We start from the raw sequence: 7,596 nt of genomic DNA on the forward strand, positions 1-7,596 counted from the left end.
ATGGCTGGTAGGGGTAACTAAATGGTGGTTAAATGACTTGAAAGAGTGTTTATGTGTTTCTTCCTCCCTGCTTAGGTCTCTGCTGACCCTGCATCGTGGTCGTGCCTCGATTCAGACATGTACAGCTAATGATCCATGATGTGTGCTGTATAATAGCTTTTCACGGGTGCTTATCGGCCGATGTCTTGTGACAGCTGGGCAATTGACTTTTGTGTGATCTGTCCTCTTCCTCCTGCTGAACTGTTAGAGATATAATCAGACTACAGCCAAAGTGTTTAAATGTGAAGCTGGGAAATGTTGGCAGTTCAGATGAGTTGATTTGTGGCCTGCAGAGAGGGAAGTGTAGTTTGACTAATCAGACTGGAAGATCAGACGAGCTGGATAATCCAGTTATCAAATCTGCGGTGATTACGAGAGCGGGATGTGGACGGCTGATAGAGATCTGAGGACTTCTGGGAGAAGCACTTCTCTTACTGCTATTACACGCTGTGGAAACAAGGGCCACAGCTCAACAGGCGAAGTGGAGCTTTCCGTTTACCATTGCGTGTCATGTAACATCATGTCATGCCACGTCACGCCATCGGATCCGAGTTTCTGTCCTGCTCTCTTCTCTTTCCTACACTCTTTTTACCTCTTATCCTCCATGTTGAATAGCACTTCGTTACAACCAGGGTTAATATGATCTACCCATAAACAAAAGGTAGCAATGAAGTTCTGTTGGTGAGGTAACAGCATAATAAACTAAGAGACGAGCCCTTGATGCCAACCCAGGTCTCTAAGCGATGTAAGAGGACGTTGTGATCGACTGTGTCAAAGGCACTCGAGTCTAAAAGAAAGAAGATGGAGCAGTCACCTCTGTCTGCAGTCAGCAGCAGGTCATTAGTGACCTTAACCGGAGCTGTCTCGCTACTATGAAGTGTTCTAACACCAGACTGGAAACTATTAAAAACATTATTAGTGTTCATAAGAGAAATCAATTGAGATGAAATTACTCTCTCCAGAACCTTAGGTAGAAAAGACCATTTGGAGCTTGGTCTGTACTTACTTAGGGACGGGGGATGTAAATTAGGTTTCTTCAGCAATGAGTGAACAATGGCATACTTGAAACTGTCTGGAAAAGAACATGAGGCCAGACAATTATTTGCAGAATAACGGGGCTGATAGTAAAAAAGACCTCCTTGGGCAGCTTAGTGGGAATGTCTAGGACGCAGGAGCAGAAGTTCATATTGGAGACTTTACTCTCCAACACTGAAATTGTTAATTGGTTGAAACTAGTGTATTGGTCTATTCTGTTGCCTGCCAACACGGGGATCACTGGATCGAATCCCCGTGTTACCTCCGGCTTGGTCGGGCGTCCCTATAGACAAAATTGGCCATGTTTGTAGGTGGGAAGCCGGATGTGGATGTGGGTGTGTGTCCTGGCCGCTGCACTAGCGCCTCCTGTGGTTGGTTGGGGCGCCTGTTCAGGGGGGAAGGGGAACTGGGGGGGAATAGTGTGATCCTCCCACGCGTTATGTCCCCCTGGCGAAACTCCTCACTGTCAGGTGAAAAGAAGCGGCTGGCGACTCCACATGTATTGGAGGAGACGTGGTAGTTTGCAGCCCTCCCCAGATCGGCAGAGGGGGTGGAGCAGCGACCGGGATGGCTCAGAAGACTGGGGTAACTGGCCAAGTAAAATTTGGTAGAAAAAGGGGGGAAAAAACCAAAAAATACAATAAATAAATAACATGGGGAATGGGTCGAATGCAAGAGCCTGGCTGGATTTGGGACCTGATATTCTTCACCTTATTTACAAAATGAGTGAGACATATTTCGGACAACTCAACATCAGGTTCAACAAGAGAAGTGCTGGGACCATTAATAACAGAATCAGTTACCCTAAAGAGAACTATAGAATTGTGGTTCTTTCTAGATATCAATTCAGAGAAGTAAGCCGATCTCGCAGCCTTAACTACTTTCTGGTAAATTAACATTTGGTTTTTAAGGGTGTTGTGATCAGATTTTCAGATTTTCTACAGTGTCTTTTAAGGGCTCTTACAATGTTGTCACTTGTCCTTTTGTGTCATTTGAACATCATTTGGGCGATGTGTTCCCAGTCTCTTCACTTCAAAATTTTCCTCCAAAGACAAAGTAAATGGATGATAAAGTAAATAATGTGCCTCGTTTTCTGATATCTTAATTCCATTATAATTTTATTATCATCTTTCAACGTTGTATTCTGTAAATTGTGTTGTATTCTGTACACACAACATCCATCGCACATATGGGAGAGAAATCTCTCTGCTGTTGCTCGCCTTGAGTTTTCTTCCTATTGTGTCTCCCTGTTAAAAGTTTTTTTTTTTTTTAAAGGGAGTTGCTTCTTAGCCAATGCAAGAATCTAAGGACAGGATATTGTATCACTGTAAATCCCCCTGAGGCAAATTTGTGATATTGGGCTATACACATAAAATTGACTAGGGGAAAGGAGACACAGCAATGGAGATATGCAGACGGCATGTGGGTGCCTAAGGAGGAGAATGCAATCAACATCGAGCAATTTAGGATGATCTTGCGCCTCAAAGTGGAATGTAAGATCTTCTTCAAGATTGTTGCCAATTGCCTAATGGGATTTCCCCTTGAGAACTCCTACACAGACACCTCGGTGCAGAACAGAAGAGTCCCTGGTGTTTCAGAATGCATAAAGCACACAGTTGTGGTAACCCAACTGATCAGAGAGGCACGAGAAAGCAGGGAAGAACTGACAGTGCTGTGGCTTGGACCTTGCTAATGCCTATGGATCGATCCCACAGAAGCTGGTAGAATTGGCCCTGATCAGACACTACATCCCAGAGAAGATCCAAAACCTCATCCTCAACTATTACAACAACTTTAGCCTGAGGGTGTCCTTCTGGAACGTTGACATCAACATGGAATTGGCTAGAAAAGGAATCATCACTGGCTGCACGATTTCTGTCCCTGGTTGTGCTGGCCATGCATATGCTGGAGAAGTCTGTGGAAGTGGAGTGCAGAGGTCCCTGGTCTAAATCTGGCACCTGACAATCCCCGATCAGAGCGTTCATGGAAGACCTAATGGTAAACACAACGTCAGTGCCCAGACACAGGTGGCTCCTTCAAGAATTTGAACGGCTCATTGCATGGGCAAAATTCAAGTCCACAAAATCCAGGTTTCTGGTCCTCAGGGAAGGAAGAGTAACCAACTAGTTCAGCTTCTGTTTGGGGGGCACCCACATTAAATCTGTGACTGAAAAGCCAGTCAAGAGCCTGGGCAAGATCTTCACCAGCAATCTGAAGGACACAGCAGTGTGCCAGGCAATCAGTGATGACCTCAGCACTTGGCTCTTCACAATGGAAAAGTCAGGGCTTCTTGGAAAATTCAAGGCCTGGATATATAAACATGGAATCACGCCTCGCCTTCTTTGGCTACTGCTAATCTGCAAAGTCCCAATCACCAACGTGGAGGGATTCTGGGGCTGCAGTGGACTGTTCCAGTTGGGTGTCCGCACTAAGTTCAGTATGGTGCTCCAAGGGGGGGGGGGTAGGACCACCAGCAAAAGCATTGGCTAAATGATTGTAATGTAATGTAATGTCATGTCATGTAATGCTTTGAAAGGAATATCAGCCAATTCCTGTGCCTTTGGCTGGGCCTGCTGTGGAGCCTAAGCAGCATCGCCCTTTATGGGCATGACCCCAAGCTACAGTTTCCTCTCAGCAATCTGGTAGAGGAGTTCAAGGTCACCCAAGCAAGAGAAGTCCTGCTCTACTGAGATTCCACTGATACCAAGGTCTCCTCTGCAGGTATCGAGGTCAGAAAAATGAGGCAGTGGCACATGCAGGAGGCAATTGAGTGGGCTGAGTCAAGGTTGCGGCACAGCATCCTGATGGGCACTGTGGCAACTGGCCGGGTCGGGCTCGGGAGCAACTCAAGATCTTGCTACGGTAAAGCCAGAAGAAAGGTGAGGTGAAAGCTGGTTAAGGAAGAGGTACATGTAGACGTGGAGGAAACTTGCTACAGCAGAATGGTGGGTATGTGCAAGCAAGGTGCATCGACCAAGTGGGAGCATACGACCGCCCGAAAGATCACCTGGGCAGAACTCTGGAAGACGGAATTACACTGATTCAAATTTTTGGTCTGGTCAGTGTATGATGTCCTCCCGAGCACTTCCAACTTGTTCAGCTGGGGCCTGGTGGACTCACCTGCTTGTCAACTCTGCCAGAAAAGGAGATACTTGGAGGACATCCTGAGCTGCTGTCCAAAGGCCTCGGGAGAGAGGCGGTATCATTGGCATCATAACCAAGTTCTGTGGGCGGTAGCAGACACCATCTGCACTGGATCAGCTACAGCAAGCAGCAACACCCAATAAAACGCACCAGTGCCTTTGTTCGAGCAGGAGAGAAGCCCAAGCCCCAGCCAAAGGCCCAGGCTGGGCTGCTCGCAATAGCAAGGTACTGACAGTTCCTGGTCGACCTAGGGAGACAACTGAGGTTTCCAGACACCATCACAGCAATTACATTCAGGCCAGACATATTCCTGATTTCTGTGGCAACCAAGCAAGTGGTTTTGCTAGAGCTAACTGTCCCCTGGGAAGATCAGATGGAGGAAGCGCAAGAAAGGAGGAGAGCCAGGTATGCAGATCTGCTGAGTGTCAGAGGAATGGGTGGAAGGCCCACTGTGAGCTGGTTGAAGTGGGCTGCAGGGATTTTACAGGCCGGTTTCTACACTGGGTCCTGGGAATCTCGGGGATTTGAAGACTGCAAAGAGGAAAAGCCATTAGGGATATATTGGAAGCCACGGAAAAGGCTTGCCGTTGGCTCTAGGTGAAGAGGGGTGACGCGTGGCGTAATGCGCTACCTGGAGACAAATCGGGGCTTAATCACGCCCCACTGGGTTGCTCGGGTGAGGGTGTCTGATGTTAAGACCCAAAACACCCAATGACGCCAGTTTCATTACTGATGATGTGTCCAGGTTGCACCACATGGTGTATCAAAGAACTTCCTTGACTTGACTTAAATCCATCCATCATCCAAACTGCTTATCCTGCTCTCAGGGTCACAGGGATGCTGGAGCCTATCCCAGCAGTCACTGGGCAGCAGGCGGGGAGACACCCTGGACAGGTCGCCAGTCCATCACAAGGCCCACACACGTGCACACACACACACACACACACACATACACACACACCTAGGGACAATTTAGTATGGCCGATTCGCCTGACGTACATGTCTTTGGACTGTGGGAGGAAACTGGAGCACTAAATAATAAATTATGAAGTCAAATAAAAATAAAATAAAATAAAACAAGTTTGTGGAAAAAAATCTGCGTAACATATTTAGAAAAAAAAATACATAAATTAAGTCTGCCAGTTGGGGGCTTGGGGCAGGAGGCCTGTTCATTAGTCTGGGGGCAGGGGGCTTGTTGATCAGTTTGACTCTAACAGGGAAGAATCTGTTCTTGTGGCATTTAGGTTTTGGTCCTGATGGACCTCAGCCTCTTGCCAGAAGGCAGAGTCTCAAAAAGATAGTGTCCAGGGTGGGAGGGTTCGGGAACAATCGTCCCTGTTCGCCTGTAGGTTCTGGATGCATGCAAGCCATGGAGAGGTGGGAGGCGGCAGCTGATCACCTTCTCCGCCTAGCAAACGATGCAATGCAACCTGCTCTGCTCCCTGGCGGTGGCAGCAGCGTACCAGGCGGTGGTGGGGGAGGTTAGGACGGACCCAGTGAGGGAAACTGGGGCACATTCTGAGACAGGGAGGTTAATTTATAACTTAGTAAGATGCGGTGAAGAATGATAACTGAGGAGAGATACATGCATGCACATACACACACACTGACACGCACCACAACAGAAAGGTGTGTGTGTGTGTGTGTGTGTGTGTGTGTGTACAGTATAAATACACACTTGTTTTTTTTTAATGTCATGTGAACCTCCGCCACTTTCAGATGTATAATCTCCCCTCTGTAGCAGTCACCTCTCCTTGTCCCTGTGCTCCAGCCCACCACAACTGTTCCCTAATGCCCTTCATCTACATCATCTTCTATTGTACCTACCACCGGGGGGTGGGGGGGGGTGGGTGACGTGACAAGCCTCCTTACGCTCTATGGTGATAATTAACTACTTCCTCCATCCCGTCTGTGCTCACTGTGTGGGCTGTAACACACGTACTGACGCCCAGGAGAGAGGCCTTTGTTTTTCGCCACAGTTTCTGTTTCTTCTTCCTCTTCCCGTGCTCATGGTCGTCAGCCTGCTCATCATGCCGACCCTGCCAGACCTCATCACAGTCTGCTACACCACAGTCTGCTCCATCACAGTCTGCTCCACCACAGTCTGCTCCATCACAGTCTGCTACATCACAGTCTGCTACATCACAGTCTGCTACACCACAGTCTGCTACACCACAGTCTGCTACATCACAGTCTGCTACACCATAGTCTGCTAGATCACAGTCTGCTCCATCACAGTCTGCTACACCACAGTCTGCTACATCACAGTCTGCTACACCATAGTCTGCTACACCACAGTCTGCTACATCACAGTCTGCTCCATCACAGTCTGCTACACCATAGTCTGCTAGATCACAGTCTGCTCCATCACAGTCTGCTAGATCACAGTCTGCTAGATCACAGTCTGCTCCACCACAGTCTGCTACACCACAGTCTGCTACATCACAGTCTGCTCCATCACAGTCTGCTACACCATAGTCTGCTAGATCACAGTCTGCTCCATCACAGTCTGCTACACCACAGTCTGCTACACCACGTGTTAGGATTTGCGGTTGTGCAGTTGCTGCGTTGTTGCGATGGCGCTCAGAGCGGCGCGCGCTCCCCTGTCAACTGGGGGAGGTCGTAACTATTAGCAACTGTTTGTTTGGGAGCTCATTCTGTCGCTTAACGGCGGCAATACGCCGATGATGCCGAGTTTATTGCAGCGATCAGCCGTTTTTTTTTCTCCTTTTCCAATTTGCATTTTCGCAGGATAAGTGGTTTGAAATGTGTAACAAAGGGAACAAAAAAGGGTCTCCATTCAAAGCCTCTGGGGGACCCCGCCTCGTTATTTATTCACGCTTCGATGACGCCGCATCTTTTGTTTTGGTTTTTTTGCGGCCAGATAAATCGGCGCCAATGTTTTTTAGATCACAGTGCCCTGAGATAAATAAGAGTTGTCTTTTAACACTGTCTTATAGAGGGTCTGTTTAAATAGGATATTTTGTCCACTCTCACGCCGACTGACGGATGACGGGAATTGGGTTAGCTGCTTACCGACGGGCAAAGCTATTAGAAGTCAATAGCATTCCTTGGCCTAAGGGATGTGTAAAGAATAGACTGTGAACCTCCAACCCCGGTTTCGCTTTGCATCAGCCGTCAACCAGCGCACACGATCACTCGCAACTGCCCCGTCTGAGGACGACAGAAGTTTCATCGACTATCCCTCATCTAACCAGCAGAGCCCAGGGGCCGCAGCGAGTACCTGAAGACCCTCCGGACGAGAGAGACGCCACAAAAGCCCGGCCCTGCTTGCGGGGGAAACGACGCTTTCATCTTTGTATCTCGGCTTAGCTCCGACTGGCCTGGAGGCTTCACGTTGCGGAGCAGGTTGAGGGG

General features: G+C 48.3%; 1 pseudogene; it reads left to right on the top strand.

Annotated features, from left to right (window-relative positions):
* The first annotated feature begins 706 nt into the window (after nt 1-706).
* LOC130120398 (uncharacterized) lies at nt 707-5,519 on the top strand (annotated as a pseudogene).
* Nucleotides 5,520-7,596: the final 2,077 nt, after the last annotated feature.

This window comes from Lampris incognitus, chromosome 11 (assembly GCF_029633865.1).
Source record: "Lampris incognitus isolate fLamInc1 chromosome 11, fLamInc1.hap2, whole genome shotgun sequence".
Classification (NCBI taxonomy): domain Eukaryota; kingdom Metazoa; phylum Chordata; class Actinopteri; order Lampriformes; family Lampridae; genus Lampris; species Lampris incognitus.